General features: G+C 39.7%; 1 protein-coding gene across 4 annotated transcripts in view; it reads right to left on the reverse strand.

Moving 5' to 3' along the window:
- The window catches only part of PTBP3 (polypyrimidine tract binding protein 3), a 119,401-nt gene that overhangs the window by 80,726 nt on the left and 18,286 nt on the right, over window positions 1-20,389 (reverse strand). The gene's annotated exons all lie outside the window — the stretch shown is intronic.

Here is a 20,389-nt window from a genome sequence, read left to right on the forward strand (position 1 = left end):
GTGGGGAACAACTTCAGCCTCTGCTGAAGAAAGACAAACCAACAATATATCTACACAATAGAAATCCAATTATTTAAACAAGTCCTGTATTAAACATCCAGAAATTACTCCCTTTGGATCTTTCACTGTAAGTTTATAGAGACATCCCAGAACTAGAAGAAGGAATGAAGTAATCAACATAAAAGAAAACTGAAAATCTCAACTCCCCGAAAAATCAAGATTAAGGCCTCACTTAAAGAATAGGTCTTCCTAATAATATCTGAAATGTAGATATTATCAGGCTACATATAATAACTAACAGACTTTGTGGTTTGCTGGCTACCTGCATATAAAGTAAGACACAATTTTGCAGCTTTATGTGTATTGATAGTAAAAAATTTAAACTAACATGATTTTTATATATGAGGAATTTGGTTAAATGTACTACTAATAGATCTTCCACGCATATGAGTTAGCATCAATATGTTTCTACCTATAAATCAAGTTAATATAATCTTAGAAACCATTTGAAGGTCACTTTAGTTCCTTCTAGATTTCCAGAAATGTATGTTTTTCAAGAATAACAAAAACAACTATAAAGCAAAAAATACTGATAAGCTAGATAACATTAAAATTAACAATTTAACAAAAGACATCATTAGGAGAATAAACATACAAGTCATGGAACAAAAAGATATTGCGATACATAAAACCAACAAAGGGTTTACATCCGGAAGTCACTAAGAAAAAGAAAAAAGGAAAAACAAAACACTAGGAATCAGTAAGGAAAAGCCAAGATACCAGAAAAATGACAAGAGACTTGAACAGGCATCTCACAAAGTGGTGGACTATATTACTGTTCCAGAGTATTTGCACCCTCTCCTGTTCCTGAAAAAGAATCATTCATCCCCATCCATGGCCATGTGACTTGCAATGCCTCCAGTGGGAGGAGTATAACTCCCTCCCCCACTGACAATGAACACAGTTTTGTAAAATCCTTTGGCCAATGGAACATGAATGGATATGACCTACACTTAATCCAAACAGTAACTTCAAAACTATCAGTCATTTCTGCCAATTTTTTTTTCTCTTTCTGAAATAACAGCACATCTCAAATAGGAGCTACTCTTTCAGCCTAATTCCCAGAATAACAAGTATAGCTCCATAACAGCCACCACCATTGTAAGTGAACAAGAACTAAATGTTTTCTTAAACCACATATAAATGACTAACACCATACCCAATCAACATAAGAAAAGATATCTGGCCACTTCCTCATTGGTCATCAGGGAGATTCAAGTTAAAACCACAATCAAATACTAGAGTATTAAAAAGACTGACAATATCACATTAGTAATAGTGTGGAGTATTTACAAAAACTCTTACATGGGAGTTAAGTAAGCACAATTTAGTGGGAATGTAAACTGATGCCAGTTGGAAAACTGATCCAATCTACTAAAGTCAAATATATGAATATCCTAGGACCCCTATATAGTCTACCCCGATACATATCCCCCAAGATATTGCCTGCTTGTGTGCACCTAGACATGTAAGATTGTCTTCAGCAACATTATCTGCACTAGCCAAATTGGAAACAACTAAATGCCATCAACTGTAGAATACCTGAGTTAATTTTTGTAAATACATGCAATGATTATACAAGGAGAATGAACTACTGCTCCACATAACACAGATAAGTCTCACAAACCTAAAAAGTCACTCAAAGAAAACACACTATATTGCTGCATTTATATGGAGTACAAAAAGCTGAACGAACACAGTGGCTCACACCTGTATTCCCAGCACTTGGAGAGGCCGAAAAGGGAGGATCACTTGCGACCAAGAGTTCAAGACCAACCTGGGCAACACAGGAAGAACACATCTCTAAGTAAATAAAAATAAACAAACAAAAAATGAATTATCAAAACCAAAAGCGCAAATGACAAAATAAAATAAACAGAACTTTGTCAAATATAAAAACTTTTGTACTTCAAACAACACCATCAAGAGAATAAAAAGACAACATGGAAAATGGAAGAAAGTATTTGCAAATCACATATCTCACAAGACACTGGTACCTAGAACACCTAAGAATCCTTACAACTCAACAATTAAAAAAAGACAAATAACCCGCTGGTTTTGAAAAAATATTTCTCCAAAGAAAGCCAATTAGCCAGGTGCAGTGGTGCGTGCCTATAGTCCCAGCTACTCGGGAGGCTGAGGTGGGAAGATCGCTTGAGCCCAGGAGTTCTGGGTTGTAGTGTGCTATGCCAATCGGGTGTGCACACTAAGTTCAGCATCAATATAGTGACCTCCCAGGAGCAGGGGACCACCAGGTTGCCTAAGGAGGGGTGAACCGGCCCAGGTCGGAAACGGAGCAGGTCAAAACTCCCGTGATGATCAGTAGTGGGATCGCGCCTGTGAATAGCCACTGCACTCCAGCCTGGGAAACACAGCAAGACCCCGTCTTAAAAAGAAAAAAAAAATTTAGGGCCGGGCGCAGTGGCTCACACCTGCAATCCCAGCACTTTGGGAGGCTGAGGTGGGCAGATCACGAGGTCAAGAGATCGAAACCATCCTGGCCAACACGGTGAAACCCCGTCTCTACTAAAAACACACACACAAAAAAAAATTAGCTGGGTGTGGTGGCGCTGCACTCCAGCCTGCTGGCGCCTGGTGACAGAGTAAGACTCTGTCTCAAAAAAAAAAAATTTTTTTTTTTTTTTTTTAAAGAAAAAAGGCCAATAAGCACATGAAAAGATACTAAACCTAATTTACTCATTAAAGAAATGCAAATTAAAAGCCACTTCAAGGAAAAGTTAAGACCATGATACTACCACTTAACTATCAGAACACCTAAAACAAAAAGTTATAGTATAAAATGCAGACCTGATGTGGAAACAATGGCTCTCTCATACATTGCTGGTAGCAATGTAAAATGGTAAAGACACTCTGGAAAGTAGTTTGGTGATTTCTTAAAAAAACTAAACATACAAGCCGGGCGCGGTGGCTCAAGCCTGTAATCCCAGCACTTTGGGAGGCCGAGGCGGGTGGATCACGAGGTCGAGAGATCGAGACCATCCTGGTCAACATGGTGAAACCCCGTCTCTACTAAAAATACAAAAAATTAGCTGGGCATGGTGGCACGTGCCTGTAATCCCAGCTACTCAGGAGGCTGAGGCAGGAGAATTGCCTGAACCCAGGAGGCGGAGGTTGCGGTGAGCCGAGATTGCGCCATTGCACTCCAGCCTGGGTAACAAGAGCGAAACTCCGCCTCAAAAAAAAAAAAAAAAAACAAAAAAAAAAAAAACTAAACATACACTTAGCAACCTCAAAAGATAATACGCTCTATGATTTCACCTACAGTATTCTCAAAATGACAAAAATTATAGAGATGGAAAACAGATTAGTGGTTGCCAGGAGGTAGAGATGGTTGGGCGGAGGTGGTAGGTATGATTATAAACGGTACCATAAGGAGATCTTTGTGGTGATGGATTAGTTCTGTATCTTGACTGTGATGGTAGTTACAGGAATCTACATATGCAATAAAATCAAATAGAACCATATACAGGCACTGTGCCAATACTAATGCTCCTGTTTTGATGGTGTACTATAATTATATAAGATGTAACCACTGCAGGAAATTTTGTGAGGGGCACACAAGACCTTTCTGTAGGATCTTTACAACTTGCCATGCATCTCTAATTGTTTCAAAAGTGTAATAAAATTAAAATTAAAAAATAAAATATAGGACAACAGATACTTCATACTGAGCCAAAGGATTCCTACTGGCTTGAGAGTCTTGCTATCTTAGAACAGCCATCACTAACACCTGTGTTCAACCCTGCCACAGCCCACTGTCACAGCTTATCCTCAACACTATGCTGCTGTACAATGGTGGTCCAGAAGGCATCCCTTCAAAAATAAGCAGAACAAAAAGAAAAGAAAGAAACATTACAAAAGGCAGATAACATACACCAGAAACTATACGAATTTAAACTGACTGCAAATAACTTTTTGTAAAATGAAGAAAAAGAAAATTGACCTAATAGCCTCTCTTAAACAAAACTATAAAAGGATACAACAGCTCAAGGGAAAGGCAAATAAGAAATCTACCAAAAGGTTAAAGAAAAAATTGGTGAGAAAAAATAAGGCAGTATCCTGAAAGTCAAATATCTCCAAGAGAAAAACTGAGAAGCCAAAAGAGCAAACACCTTTCCATCATCCAAACAAGTTACCTGCTGTGAGAAACCAACTCTTTCTATATTTTTGACATTTAAAAAAAAAAAAAAAAAAAACTAGCAAGAAGAAAGCACTTTCTTAGAGACACTTGAGATTACTAGAAAGGCAACTAGAGGAGGTGTTAAAACTGTTAACACAGGCCCCAGACTAGGGCTAAGAATCCCAAAAGCTGACTATATTCTTCTTTTTATTTTTTTGAGACAAGGTCTTGCTCTGTCACCCAGGTTAGAGGACAGTGGCATGATCTCAGCTCACGGCAACCTCCGCCTCCTGGGTTCAAGTGATTCTCATGCCTCAGCCTCCTGAGCAGCTGGGACTACAGGTGTCCACCATAATGCCCAGCTAATTTTTGTATTTTATTAGAGATGGGGTTTCACCATGTTGGTCAGGCTGGTCTCAAACTCCTGACCTCTAGTGATCTGTCCACTTTGGCCTCCCAAAGTGCTGGGATTACAGGCGTGAGCCACCATGTCTGACTAAGAATATAGCCTGACTACATTCTTCTTAATGCACACATGCCATTTAAGTTTCAATTTGGCAAGAGAAGTTACTCATTTTTTTTCTATTTTTATCTCATTCAATAAACTGTTAGTTTCCTACTAAATACATTTCCAATCAACTGTTAATGTGAAATTATTCTGTGTTGGTTACTGAAGGTCCTGTGATGTCAATGAAAAACTCTTTCTAATCTGGATCTTTTCTCACAATACTACTCTCCTGTCATGTAATTTTCTCCAAACAAATCATATTTATTTTGAATCTTTTTATGACATTCTCCTGCTTCAAGCACTATTCCTTTGCTACATATCCAGTCCTATATACTAGTCACAGATAAAATGGCACCACATCCTTGAGAATTTTTCTACCCTGAGTGAAAGGGTTCAACTTCATTTTTATCATCGTTTAACATTAAAATGTGTAAGGTTCTAGAATTTAGTTCAGTTCGCAAAACATATTCTTCCTATATATATAACTTTCAATATCATAATTTTGTCAAATATGTTCACAAAGTTAGTTCTCAGCTACCTTGAGGTCTATTATTTGTGCCTTATACTAGATTATATTCCTTGAGAGCCTATAGCAGAGTATCAGGTACAAGATAATAGCCCTCTGCCTTGGCCACTCAATACAATTGCATGGGCAGCTTAAAAATAAATACTACAGGCAGGGCGTGGTAGCTCACACCTGTAATCCCAGCACTTCTGAGAGGCCAAAGCAGGCGGATCACCTGAAGTTGGGAGTTCAAGACCAGCCTGACCAACACAGTGAAACCCTGTCTCTACTAAGATTACAAAAATCAGCTGGGTATGCTGATGCATTCCTGTAATCCCAGCTACTTGGGAGGCTGAGGCACAAGAATCACTTGAACCCAGAAGACGGAGGTTGCAGTGAGCCGAGATTACAACACTGCACTCCAGCCTGGGCAACAGAGTGAGACTCTGTCTTGAATGAAAAAAAAAGTATCCATTTTTAGTACCAAAGTCCATATCTTCTTTACATAAAATTGTTCAGGACACTTATTAAAATCTCATTTATGGTTAACGTTTGGGAAAAAGAGTAAAGCATGTATCTGTCTATGCATTTGAATTTTTCCTGCAGAACATTGTAATGAGATTTGTTTAGAGAAAAAAAAGCAAAACTTTTCACTGTGACCACCTTATTTAAGCATCTCTGCCTACTTATCCAGTTATCTCAGAATAAATCTATAAATGTGAAATAGCTGGATCATATTCCATTTTGGTAAGTCATTCATCTTAATATGTATTTTATCAAGTTATAATATAAATCTATGCTCTGATCCATTATCCTTTTAACTGATAAGCTTTTTCCATGTTGTTAGTCTGTCACTATTTATTTATTTTTGTGAGACAGGGTCTTGTTCTGTCGCTCAGGCTGGAGTGCAGTGGCATGATCATAGCTCACTGCAGCTTCAACGTTCCAAATCAAGCCACCCTCCCACCTCAGCCTTCCATGTAGCTAGGACTAGAGGCATGCATCACTTTGTCCAGCTGATTTTTAATTTTTGTAGAGAAAAAAAAATTATTACATTTTACTCTACTGATCGATCATTTTATTTATTTTTTATTTTTTTGTTGACTCCTGCCATTTTGCCCAGGCTGCATCACAATTATTTTCAGATTATTAAAATTCTGTAACAACATCCTTAACTATTCCCCTATTTTAAATTACAGTTTTTCATCTAATTTATGATATAAATTATGCTGCAGTAATTCTTCGATATAGCATTTTTTCAGGATAAATATTCAGAAGTGAAATGGACAACTTTTCTTTTTTGAGGAATAGGTAAAACTAAGAAATCTCAAATTCCTATAGAAAAATGTAACTTCAATTTACTACTGCACTACAAGTGATGACTAAGAAGCATTTTTATTTCTACAGGAGTCTTTCAAACACTGTTAAAATTAGCAAAGGACTGTCTTGTTTTAACATGGCTCACAGTTTGCATAGTCAAAAATTTACCAAAGGAAGGTGTGGCTTTTGCCCTATCCTTCTTGGAGGTAATCTCTACGTCCTTGAAATATCATGCCTCAGAGGACACTATTTTTTTTTTCTTCAAGACAGAGTCTCACTCTATCACCCAGGTTGGAGTGCAGTGGTGTAATCTCAGCTCACTGCAACCTCCGCCTCCCAGGTTCAAGTGATTCTTATGCCTCAGCCTCTCGAGTAGGACTATTTTTTTTTCTGCCTGGGACCCTTGGGTCATCAGACAGTGTAGGGTAAGGAATAGCCATGCCAGAAAGAACAATAATGTGATTTAGCGTAGGGGCTTTGGGTCACACCTGAAGGAGCTAGGAACTAGACTGAAATCAGACTCGTGAACAATGAATTATTTATGCCTACATAACAGAGTTCCAATAAAAACTGTAAACACCAAGGCTCCAGTGACTTTACCTGGTTGATAATACTCCATGCCTACTGCTACGCACTGATGCTTGGAAAGTAATGTGTCCATGGAGGGGGGATAACAGTACTTCCCAGGAGTCTGCCTTAGGCATTTCTTCCCTAGGCTCATTTTAATCTATGTCCTTTCCCTACAGCAAACCAGGCTCTGAGTATAAGAACGTTCAATGACTTCTGAGAGTCTTTCTAGCAAATTATTGAACATGTGGGTAGCTTCGGGAATCCCCGAATTTGCAAGTGGTGTCAGATGTAAGGGCAGTCATTCATGGATCTTGCCTCATAACATCACAGTTGGCCTACTGCTTCACATGGCTAAATTATGAATCAGCAGAGTAGTAGATATAACAAAACAATTGATTTGCTTAATATTTTTTTAAACTTTTTTTTTGAGACAGGGTTTCACTCTGTCACCTAGGCTGAAGTGCAGTGGCATGATCACGGCTCCCTGCAGCCTCAACCTCCCAAGCTCAAGCGATCCTCCCACTTCAGCCTCCTGTGTAGCAGGGACCACAGATGCACGCCACCATGCCTAGCTAATTTTTGTAGAGACAGAGTTTCACCATGTTGCCCAAGCTGGTCTACTGGGCTCAAGCTATTTGCCCACCTCGACCTTCCAAAGTGCTGGGATTAACCTCAGCAACAAAAACTATTCTTAACCTTTGAATTACCATTGGACTTCCAACTGTAAAGAAAAACAGTAGTCTGAAAATGTGATCAAATATTCAAGTACAGAAAAACCAGAAAATTGATTTAAATGTGTATATCTTCAATTTTTTTTTTTTTTTTTTTTTTTTTGTCACTGAGTCTTGCTCTGTCACCCAGGATGCAATGCAGTGGCACTATTAGGTTCACTACAACCTCCGCCTCCTGGGTTCAAGTGATTCTCCTGCCTCAGCCTCCCAAGTAGCTGGGATTACTGGCACACACCAGCATGCCAGGCTAGTTTTTCTATTTTTAGTAGAGACGGGGTTTTGCCATGTAGGCAAACTCCTGACTTCAGGTGATCCACCCACCTTGGCCTCCCAAAGTGCTGGCCAAATCTGCACATCTTAAATTAATTCAACATCTTAATTGTTACATTCAAAATATAAACTCTATTTAAAAGGATATGGTGAAAGTTGCAAAGTCTTCAAAATAAACAATTACATTTGATAATTCTACTTCAAATCTATTTCAGTGATTAACAGGAAGAGCTTTTTGAAAAGAATAAAACACACCCAAAATAACACACAAAGGGGACCCTAGTATCAACTAAAGTGTTGGAATGGCTATTTTTACTGTCTTATTACACAACAAGGACAATTAAAATGTAAGATCTTTGCCAGGTGCAGTGGCTCACACCTGTAATCCCAGCACTCTGGGAAGCCAAAGTTGGGGGATCACTTGAGCTCAGGAGCTTGGAACCAGCCTAGGCAACAGAACAAGATCCCATCTCTATCAAAAACACAAAAAAAATCAGCCAGACATGGTGGCACGCACCTGTAGTCAAGATCCCGTCTCTATCAAAAACACAAAAAAATCAGCCGGGCATAGTGACGGGCAACTGTAGTCCCATCTACTTGAGGGGCTGAGGTGGGCAGATTGATTGAGCCCAGGAGGTCGAGGCTCAGTGAGCCAAGATCATGCCACTGCACACCAGCCTGGGTAACAGAGACCCTGTCTCAAAATCAAAAATAAAAAAGATAAATAAGATCATAAAATTTCATTTCTGGCAATGTTTTTATCATTCTTCATATAGAATAAACAAGACGTTTCCCAAGTAGTTATGACACTTCTAAAAACTAGTAACTTTCTCCCCCTAACAATTTCAGAACGTGACAAAAGACAAAGAGAACAAAAGAAATTTAATTTGAAAATGTAGTCATAAAAAATAATTCTGATAACCACAACTTTCTGGCCAAGTTTTTTCCCAAGGACTCATTTTCAAATTACAGAAAACAAAGGCTTTTTTAATATTATAAAACCTAAATCCCAAGAGTCATTTTACTTTGTAAAATATTGTAAAAGATGATAAAAACAGAGTTATTAGTTCTGTTTTATTACTTTAAACCCACCTTGTCCAATATGCAGCCCATGGACCACATGCAGCACAGGATGGCTTTGAATGATGCCCAACACAAATTTGTAAACTTTCTTAAAACTCTGTAAAGATTTTTTGGTGTTTTTGTTGTTGTTAGCTCATCAGCTATCGTTAGTGTTAGTGTATGCTATGTGTGGCATAAGACAATTCTTCTAATGTAGTCCAGGGAAGCCTTGCTTTAAATATTCCCTTTTTCTGAGACAGGGTATTGCTCCATCACCCAGGATGGTGTACAATGGCATAATCGGGGGTCAAGCAATCCTCCTGCCTTGGTCTCCTGAATAGCTGGACCACTGTGCCCAGCTAATTTTTTTTCATTTTCTGTAGGGGTGTGATCTCACTATGTTGCCTAGGCTGGTCTCAAACTCCTGGGCTCAAGTGTTCCTCCTGCAGGCCTCCCAAAAACCTGGAATTATAGACCTGAGCCATGGCACCTGGCCAACTTTAAACTTACTCCTTTTAATTTAAAAACACAAAACAAAACTTTTCTTTCCTAGACATAAATTATTTCTCTTGAAAACATATCACTGCATTTAATTACAGACTACTTCAGTATAAAATGAAAAATATTTCTCAAAATTATACTTAATATTTACATCCTAAGTGTCTCAAAAGCAATTTTCCATAAGGTTTGACTGCTATGATAATAGATTATGGTTTAAGGGAAGAATGGAAGATAATCAAGCAGAATGAAGACATTTTTTAAAGGAAGGGAAAACCTGGATGAGTGAATGCAGATGACCAAAAGAAAAAAATACTGTACCACAGGTAAACAAATAAACGTATACAAAAGAAGGCCTTAACAAGACAAATATGAAGACATGGGAGAGTGGCAAGGGGCGGGTGCTGACTGCAAACAACACCAGATTGACAGTCTCCTTGGACACACACAGCAAATTTACATAAGTCCAGAGGTTGCTCTGTGAACTTGTCAGCTCTCTGGCTAAGTCAACAAAGCAATCAGCTTTACTGCCTCAAGTATCAATTATTGAAGCTCTCGCCTGCTGAAGCATAATTCAAGGGGCAAATAAAGCAAAGAAATACTGTAATAAAGCAGCACAAAAAACTGTTTCATCATCAAATCTGATAGGAATTGGTTTTATTTAGCATTAAAGTAAAGCTTATGAAGTAATATGTACAGAAGATTCTGAAAATAAACCATTAAGTCATAGTTAAACCTTATATGATATCTCAAATGCATATGAAATTCAAGAATAAGATTTGTTTTAATCTAACAAGATACTATATGACCACACAAAAGAGGCTATCAAAAAACTACTTCATACTTTTCCAGAATCCTAGAACTTTTTTTCTTTTTTTTTGAGACAGAGTTTCGCTCTTGCTACCCAGGCTGGAGTGCAATGGCGTGATATCGGCTCACCGCAATCTCCGCCTCCTGGGTTCAGGCAATTCTCCTGCCTCAGCCTCCTGAGTAGCTGGAATTACAGGCACGCACCACCATACCCAGCTAATTGTTTTGTATTTTTAGTAGAGACAGGGTTTCACCATGTTGACCAGGATGGTCTCGATCTCTTGACCTCGTGATTCACCCGCCTTGGCCTCCCAAAGTGCTGGGATTACAGGCTTGAGCCACCGTGCCCGGCCCACTTTTTTAAATTAACAGAATCTTAAATACTGAAATTAATATCCAAGTCCTACCTTTTTCTAACAGATAGTCTAGTGATCCCATGTGAATACTTTCCAGAATAGAAAACTCATGTTGGCTCTGCTCTTTTTCCAAAAACAGAAATAAATGTGATATTTATATGAAGCCCCACTCAGGAGAACCTAAGTATGCACGGATTTTGGCCCACCACAGATACTGAGGGACAACTGTACTCTGAAACAGATTTGCTATACTATATACACTTGTTGATTATGGTCTCCTGATTACTTACCTTTACATACTCCTCCACAGAACATACTATAATGTATCATATGTAATCAATGTTCAAACCTTTTTTTCTTTAAAAAAAAAAAAGAAAGAAAGAAAAGAAATGAGTAATAGGCCAGGCATGGTGGTTCATACCTGTAATCTCAGCACTTTGGGAGACATCTTCTATTGATAACTCTACTAACTAACCCTTTTGAATGAGATCATACCCTCACATACACTGTGGCCTCATCAACATCCTTTATCTACTGTGATTATCCCTAAACAACATTCTCTAAAGAATAGTTACTAAATTGTTTATTTGTGACAACTTCCATTCTACCATCGCCACTGTTGAGATTCTAGGGCAGTAGGAATAAAAAAGGTAGTTAAAGGTAGAGTTTCATTCTTTAAATGAGCAGCTGTGGCAATGTTTAAAAACTACTCTGTTTGGACAATTTTCAATAAAATAATTCTAACTGCCTTCATTTTATATGGACATCTTAGCAACAAAAGATCAACACTTTTTTGAAGGCAGCACAACGAAATACTTTGACATCCAATCAAAATGCCATTCATTTGAATATTTATTCAGTTCCTACTACGTAGGTATAACTCGTACGCATTGAATTCAGTGTGTATAAATGTGTTAGCAATAATAATCATTCATTCAACAAATTCAGTAAGTATTTACTGAACCACAAGTATATGCCAGGCCTTTAACCACTGAGGAAAATTAGGGAACAAACGAAAATCCCTGCCCTTACCTTAATGGAGCTTACAATCTGGCACAAAGAAACATGATAATCAAAAATAAGTAAATTATGTATTATATCTTGAAGTAGTAAGTGCTTCTTAAAAAGTAGGAGAAAAACCATCAAGGAGTGACAGAGGTGAAAAAGAGTTGCAATTTCAAACAGGGCAGCAAGGTACGACTCAAGAGAAAAAGGCATTTAAGCAAAGTCTTACAAGAAGTAAGGAGTAAGCTATGTAGATATCTGAGGGAAGAATACTGTAGGTAGAGGAAACAAAATGTCTTTTACGTTCTGGAAAAACAGTAAGGAAACAATTATGGCTGAAAGAGAATGAGCAAGGGGAGAAGTAAAGAGATTAGAGAGAACGTATGTCATATCATGCAGGGCCTTAAAGGCCATTCTAAAGAATCTTACTCAGAGCGAAATGAGGGAAAGAGAGTTTTGAACAGGAAAGAAAAGATCAATTTGCTTTTTTAAAGGATCACTTTGGCTGCTGTGTTAAGAATAGTATTTAATAAGGCAAAGAGGGAAGGACTCTGGTGAGGAAGCTGTGATGATAATCCGGATTAGAGGCCAGGGCAGTTGCAGTTGTGGTGAAAATAGTTGTTGTTTTTTTAAATATACAATCGGCCCTCCATATCCATGGGTTCCACATCTGTGGATTCAAACAATCACAAATTGAAAATATTTAGAAAAAAACTGTCATCTGTATGAACAGGTACAGACTTTTTTTTGTCATTATTCTCTAAACAATACAGCGTAATTATTTACATAGCATTTAAACTGTATTATAAATAACCTAGAGCTGACTTAAAGCACTCAGAAGGAAGTGTGTAAGTTACATGGAAATACAGATGATACTAAACAACATGGGTTTGAACTGCCCAGGTCCAAATAAGGACCAAAAATACAGTATTGCCTGGATGCAAAACCAAGTTACACGAAGGACTGACTTTTTATATACGCAGGCAGACTTTACTATACAGAGACAACTGGAGAACTTGAGTATGCATAGATTTTGGCCCCCCATGGATACTGAGGGACAACTGTACTCTGAAACAGATTCGCTAGCCAGGCACAGTGTCTCAGGCTTGTAATCCTAGGAACTTGAGAGGCTGAGGCAGAAGGACGGCTTAAGGCCAAGAGTCTGAGATCAGCTTGGGCAACAACAGTGAAACCCTGTCTCAAAAAAAGAATTTGTTTTAGAGACGGAAAAAAAATTGTTTTTTTTTAGAGACAGGGTTTTTTGCTCTTGTTGCCCAGGCTGGAGTGCAATGGCACGATCTCAGCTCACAGCAACCTCTGCCTCCAGCGTTCAAGCGATACTCCTGCCTCACCCTCCTGAGTAGCTGGGATTACAGGCATGTGCCACCACACCCCGGTAATTTTGTTTTTTTAGTAGAGAAGAGGTTTCTCCATGTTGGTCAGGCCGGTCTTGAAGTCCTGACCTCAGGTGATCCACCCACTTCGGCCTCCCAAAGTGCTGGGATTACAGGCAGAAGCCACTATGCCCAGCCAAAAAAATTTTTTTTATAATTAGCTGGGTGTGGTGGTGCCTGCCTGTAGTCCCAGCTACACGCAAGGCTGAGGCGAGAGGATCATCTGAGCCCAGGACGTTGGAGGCCGCAGTGCTCTATGATCATGCCTGTGAGGAGCCCCTGCACTTCAGCCTGGGCAACACAGTGAAATTTCACATCTTTATTTTAAGAAGAAAAAAAAGTCAGTGTAATGAAACAAAAAGACTGAGGATCTATTTCAGATTAATTTATTGATTTTGATAACTGTTATCACTGTTTATAGGTGATATACACAGAAATATTAGGGGTTAAAGAATAAACTATAGTCTCAAAGCATCTTCCAACAAATTACTGATTATGAAAAGAAAATTGGTAACTTTTGGAAAAGTCTAGCAGAAAATCACCTTAACCAAGTGATTAAAATACAAAAAAAAGGGGAGGCCAAGGCAGGAGGATCACTTGAGGCAGGAGTTCGAGACCAGGCTGGCCAACATGGTGAGACCCTGTGTGTAGAAAAAAACAACTCACTGGGTGTGGTGGTGCATGTGCATGGACCCAGCTATTCGAGGACTGAGACAAGAGGATCACTTGAGGTCAGGAGGTCAAGGCTGCAGTGATCGGTGTTCATCCCACTGCACTCCAGCCTGGACAACTAAACAAGACCTTGTCTCAAAAAAAAAAGTGTGCGTGCGTGTGTGTGTGTGTGTGTGTGTGTGCACGTGCACGCGCATTTACATGTATACAAAGATCCTATGGAAGGGGGAACGGTAAGACAGTTGAGGAAAATGATAAACAAATGGTACAGATATGAACTGGGTAAAGGATATATGAGTTCTTTGTATTCTTTTTTTTTTTCTTCTTTGAAACAGAGTTTCACTCTTGTTGCCCAGGCTGGAGTGCAGTAAGTGAGATTTAGGGTCACTGCAACCTCCGCCCCTGGGTTCAAGCAATTCTCCCTCAGCCTCCTGAGTAACTGGGATTACAGGCATGCACCACCCTGCCCTGGTAATTTTGTATTTTTAGTATAGATGGGGTTTCTCCATGTTAGTCAGGTTGGTCTCAAACTCCCAACCTCAGGTGATCCGCCTGCCTCAGCCTCTCAAAGTGCTGGGATTACAGGCGTCAGCCATCACTCCCGGCCCTCTCTGCATTCTTCTTATAATCTTTCTATAATTTTATGTTAAAATAAATTTTTCAAAACAATAAATCAATGAAATTCACCACATTAGTACACTAAGGAAAAATAAACTGTTAAAAAGAAAAAGCAGGCCGGGCACAGTGGCTCATGCACCTAATCCCAGAATTTAGGGAGGCCAAGGGGAGTGGGTCGCTTGAGTCCAGGAGTTGGAGATCAGCCCAGGCAACATGGTGAAACCCTGTCTCTACAAAATACACAAAATTAGCCAGGAGGCCGGGCGCAGTGGCTCACGCCTGCAATCCCAGCACTTTGGGAGGCTGAGGCGGGTGGATCACGAGGTCAAGAGATCGAGACCATCCTGGTCAACATGGTGAAACCCTGTCTCTACTAAAATACAAAAAATTAGCTGGGCATGGTGGTGCATACCTGTAATCCCAGCTACTCAGGAGGCTGAGGCAGGAGAATTGCCTGAACCCAGGAGGTGGAGGATGCGGTGAGCTGAGATTGCACCATTGCACTCCAGCCTGGGTAACAAGAGCGAAACTCCGTCTCAAAAAAAAAAAAAAAAAAAAAATTAGCCAGGCATAGTGGTGCATGCCTGTAGTCCCAACTACTCAGGAGGCTGAGGTATGAGGACTGCTTGAGCTCAGGAGGTCAAGGATGCAGTGAACTGAGATTGTACCACTGCACTCCAGACTGGGTGGCAGCAAGACACTGAAAAAAAAAAACGGGGGGGTGAATCAAAGTACACATGTGGTATGTACACACTATGGTAAGCTATCAGATAAAAATAACATGATCATATAAGAAAGTCATAACCCATAGTGATTTACAACAAAAAGTACTTGCACTTACATAATCTTAACTTTGACATTAGTAAGACCTTTTTAAGAGACAGGGTCTCACTCTGTCACCCAGGCTGGACTGCAGTGGTACAATCATAGCTCACTAACCTCCTCTCCTGGGCTCGAATAATCCTCCCACCTCAGCCTACCAAAGCACTGGGATTACAGGTGTATGCCACTATACCCAGCCTAGTAAACTATTTTTATATTCTTTCTTCAATATTTATTCACTACTGTGAGTAGGCAGCTATACTGTTTATCCATGCCTGCATAACTACTCCAAAATTTAGCAGCTGAAATAAACAAATATTTTATAGCTTAATTTCTAGAAGTCAGAAACCTAGACATGATCTATCACAGACCAGAACCATCTCAAGGCTTAACAGAACAAATGAAGGATCCACTTCCACATTTACTCAAGTGGTTGCTGGCAGGATTCAGTTTGTCCATGGGCCTGTCCATAAGGTAACTCATGACATGGCAGCTCACTTTTATCAGAGTGAGCAAGGACAAAGTGAAGCCAGAGTTTTTGGAACCTAATCCTCTTAAGTAGATTTAAGTCCACCATCTTGCTATTTGTTTTGGTTCATCTGTTCTTTAACCTAACTTAAACATAGATAGATTAAAAAAGGAAAAGGAATCGGAAAAAAATGCAGTCAGCTCTCCACATCCATGAGTTCTGCATCCATGGATGAACCAAGTGAAGATGGAAAACATTTGGAAAAAAAGTTCCACAAAGTTACAAGAAGCAAAAGTTGAATTTGCTATGTGCCAAATACTACTTTGAATGAATCCATGCAACTGAAGTTATATGTAAGCACTGTATTAGGCATTTTAAGTTATCTAGAAGTGATTAAAAACATACAGCAGAATGTGCAATAAGTTATATGCAAATACTGCTCCATTTTATATAAAAGACTTCAGCATCCACAGATTTGGGGGTCCTTGGGAAGTACTGGGCCAATCTCCCAAGGATACAGAGAGACAAATGTATACACCACAAAAATACCAATCTTAAGAAAGTTGGAGCTGGGCACAGTGGCTCATGCCTGTAATCCCAGCACTTTGGGAGGCTGAGGTGGGCGGATCGCCTGAGGTCAGGAGTTTGAGACCAGCCTGACCAATATGGTAAAACCCCATCTTTAAAAAAAAAAAAAAAAAAAAAAAAAAGTTTATTAAAAAAATAAAAATAAAAAAAGAAAGTTGGAATGGCAACATTAGACAAAGTACACTTCAGGATAGGAACTATTACCAGAAATAAAAATACGTATTTTGCAAGAAGACAAAAGGTCAACTCCTAAACGTGAATGTATCTAGTAACTGAGCTTCAAAATACATAAAGCAAACTGAAGAACAGCTGGGTACAGTGGCTCATGCCTATAATCCCAGAACTTTGGGAGAATCACTTGATCCTGGGAGAAGAAGGCTGCAGTGAGCTGAGATTGCTCCACTGCACTCCAGCCTGGGCAACAGAGCGAGACTCCCATCTCAAAAAAAAAAAAAGAAGGGGACAGGTGCGGTGCCTCACGCCTATAATCCCACCACTTTGGGAGGCCAAGGTGGGAGAATCACTTGAGGTCAGGAGTTCAAGACCAGCCTGGTCAACATGAAAAAAACTCTGTCTCTACTAAAAAACCACAAAAATTCTCCAGGCATGGTAGTGGACACTGGTAATCCCAGCTACTCCGGAGGCTAAGGCAAGACGAAGCAGAGGCTGCAGTGAGCTAATAGCATGCCACTGCACTCCAGCCTGGGTGACAGAGCGAGACACCATCTCTAAATAAACAAATAAAAAACAGAGGGAGGGAGGGAGGAAGGAAGGAAGGAAGGAAGGAAGGAAGGAAGGAAGGAAGGAAGGAAGGGGCTGGGAACAGTGGCTCACACCTATAATCCCAGCACTTTGGGAAGCCAAGGCAGGAAGATGGCTTGAGCCCAGGAGTTCGAGACCAGCCTAGATAATATGACGAAACCCCAACTCTACAAAAAAAATTTTTTAAACATTAGCTGGGCATGGTGGAAGGACTGCTTGAATCCATGAGGCAGAGGTTGCAGTGGGTTGAGATTGCACCACTGCACTCCAACCTGGGCAACACAGTGAGACTCTGTCTCAGAAAAAAAAAAAAGAAAGAAAAAAATTATCCAGGCACAATGGCATATGCCTATAGTCCCAGCTACTTGGGAGGCTGAGGTAGGAGGATCACTTGAGCCCAGGATCCAGATCAAGGCTGCAGTGCACCATGATTGTGCCACTGCATTCCAGCCTGGGCAATGGAACATGACCCTCTCTAAAAGAAAAGGTATCAAGTCAAGAAAAGCAAATTAAACTCAATGTAAATAGAAAGAAGGAAATAAAGAGTAAAACATGAAATTCAAGGGTCAACCGACACAGGAAATGAAAACCAAAGCTGGCTTTTCAAATAGACCAACAATACTTAAAGCCATACTGATCAGGAAAAAAAGAAAATCTCAATTATGAATATCGGTACTAAAAAGATGAAAATTACTATAATTCCTACAGACATTAAAAGGATAATAAGAAAACATTATGAACAACCTTACATTCATACATTGCAACAACTTAGCTGAAATACCAAAGTTCCTTGAAAGATACAAATCCAACAGCCATTGCTGTTACTAAAGAACAGCAAATGAGAAATAAAAAGAAATTGTTTTCAACCTAAAATAGGGCATCTAAGAAGACTCTACAGCTAAGAAAGACTGACTGCTTTCCCTTAAGGGGCAGAAGTGAGGCAACGATACATAAAAGTCAGAAAAAGAAATGAAGGGCACCCAAATTAGAAAAGAATAAAACTACATTCCCAGATGACACAATCATATACATTAAAAACTCCTTAGAAATTTACCCCAAAAAAGCTATTAAGTTTTTATAGCAATATCACAATATACAAAAATATGCAAAGTATTTCTATGTATTGATAATAAAACACCATTTATATTAGCAAGAAAAACAGAATACATGTGCAAAACCTGTACACTGAAAACAACACTGAAAAAAATTGAAAATGACATAGAAGAATTTGAAAGCTGGGTGCGGTGGCTCACACCTGCAATCCCAGCACTCTGGGAGGCCAAGGTGAGCAGATCACTTGAGGTTAGGAGTTCAAGACCAGCTTGCCAATACAGTGACACCCCATCCCTTCTAAAAATAGAAAAAATCAGCTGGGCATGGTAGCACCTGCCTGTAATCCCAGTTACTCAGGAAGCTAGGGCAAGGGAATCACCTGAACCTGGGAGGTGGAGGGTGCAGTGAGCTGAGATCATACCACTGTACTCCAGCCTGGCCAACAGAGCAAGACTCAGTCTCCAAAAAAAAAAAAAAAAAAAAAGTTGAGATATTGTTTCATAGAAGATTCAATATGTTTGAAATTTCAAAAAGAAATTAAGACAATTTCATTTAAAATAGCTACAAAAAATACTTAGAAATAAATTTAACCAAGGAAGGTACATTGAAAATTGTAAAACACTGATGACAGAAATTGAAGACACAGCCAAGAGTAGTAGCCCACACCTATAATCCCAGCATTCTGGGAGGCCAAGGTGGGAGGATCACTTAAGCCCAGCACTTTGAGGCCAACCTGGGCCACACAGAGAGACCGCAACCTTACAAACATTTAAAAAAAAAAAAAAAAAGTAGCCAGGTGTGGTAGCATGTGCCTATAGTCCCAGGTATTCAACGGGTATATAAAAACATGCTCAGCATCACTAATCATCAAGAAACTGCAAATTAAAACCATTAGGAAGTATCACTCACATCTGTTAGAATAGCTATCATCAAAAAAGGAAAAAAACAAACCCTTGTACACAGTTGGTGCAAATGTAAATTAGTACAGTCATTATGAAAAACAGTATGGAGGTTTCTGAAAATATTAAAAATATAACAGGCTGGGCGTGGTGGCTCAAGCCTGTAATCCCAGCACTTTGGGAGGCCGAGGCGGGTGGATCACGGGGTCAAGAGATCGAGACCATCCTGGTCAACATGGTGAAACCCCGTCTCTACTAAAAATACAAAAAAATTAGCTGGGCATGGTTGCACGTGACAGCATCTCAGGAGGCTGAGGCAGGAGAATTGCCTGAACCCAGGAAGCGGAGGTTGCGGTGAGCCGAGATCGCACCATTGCACTCCAGCCTGGGTAACAAGGGCAAAACTCCATCTCAAAAAAAAAAAAAAAATAGAATTACCATATGATCCAGCAACCTTTCTACTGGCTATATATATCCAGAGGAAATGGAAACACTATGTTGAAAAGACATCTGTATTTCCATGTTCACCGCAGCATTATTCACAATAGCCAAGATATAAAACCAATCAAAATGCCCCAGCCGGGCGCGGTGGCTCAAGCCTGTAATCCCTCGGCCTTTGGGAAGCCGAGGCGGGTGGATCACGAGGTCGAGAGATTGAGACCATCCTGGTCGACATGGTGAAACCCCGTCTCTACTAAAAATACAAAAAATCAGCTGGGCATGGTGGCGTGTGCCTGTAATCCCAGCTACTCAGGAGGCTGAGGCAGGAGAATTGCCTGAACCCAGGAGGTGGAGTTGAGCCGAGATCGCGCCATTGCACTCCAGCCTGGGTAACAAGAGCGAAACTCCGTCTCAAAAAAAAAAAAAAATGCCCCTCAGTGGATGAATGGATAAACAAAATGTGGCATATACGTACAATGGAATACTATTCAGCCTTTAAAAACAAGGAAATCCTGTCATGAGACAACATGGATGAACCTGGAGGAAACTGCATTAAGTAAAATAAGCCAGGCACAGAAAGACAAATGCTGCATGATCCCACTTACATGTAGAATCTAAAAAAGCCAAAATCATAGAAGCTGAAAGAGTATAATGGTGGTTCCCCGGGGCTAGGGGAGAAACCGGGGAGATTTTGGTCAAAGGATACAAAATTTAAGTTAGCAGAAACAAGTTCAAGAAATCTATCATTTAACATGATGACTATATACTTCAGTTTTTAAAATTAACTGGGCATGGTGGCATGCACCCTAGAGTCCCAGCTACTCAGGAGGCTGAG

The sequence above is a fragment of the Saimiri boliviensis genome, chromosome 2 (genome assembly GCF_048565385.1).
Source record: "Saimiri boliviensis isolate mSaiBol1 chromosome 2, mSaiBol1.pri, whole genome shotgun sequence".
Lineage (NCBI taxonomy): Eukaryota > Metazoa > Chordata > Mammalia > Primates > Cebidae > Saimiri > Saimiri boliviensis.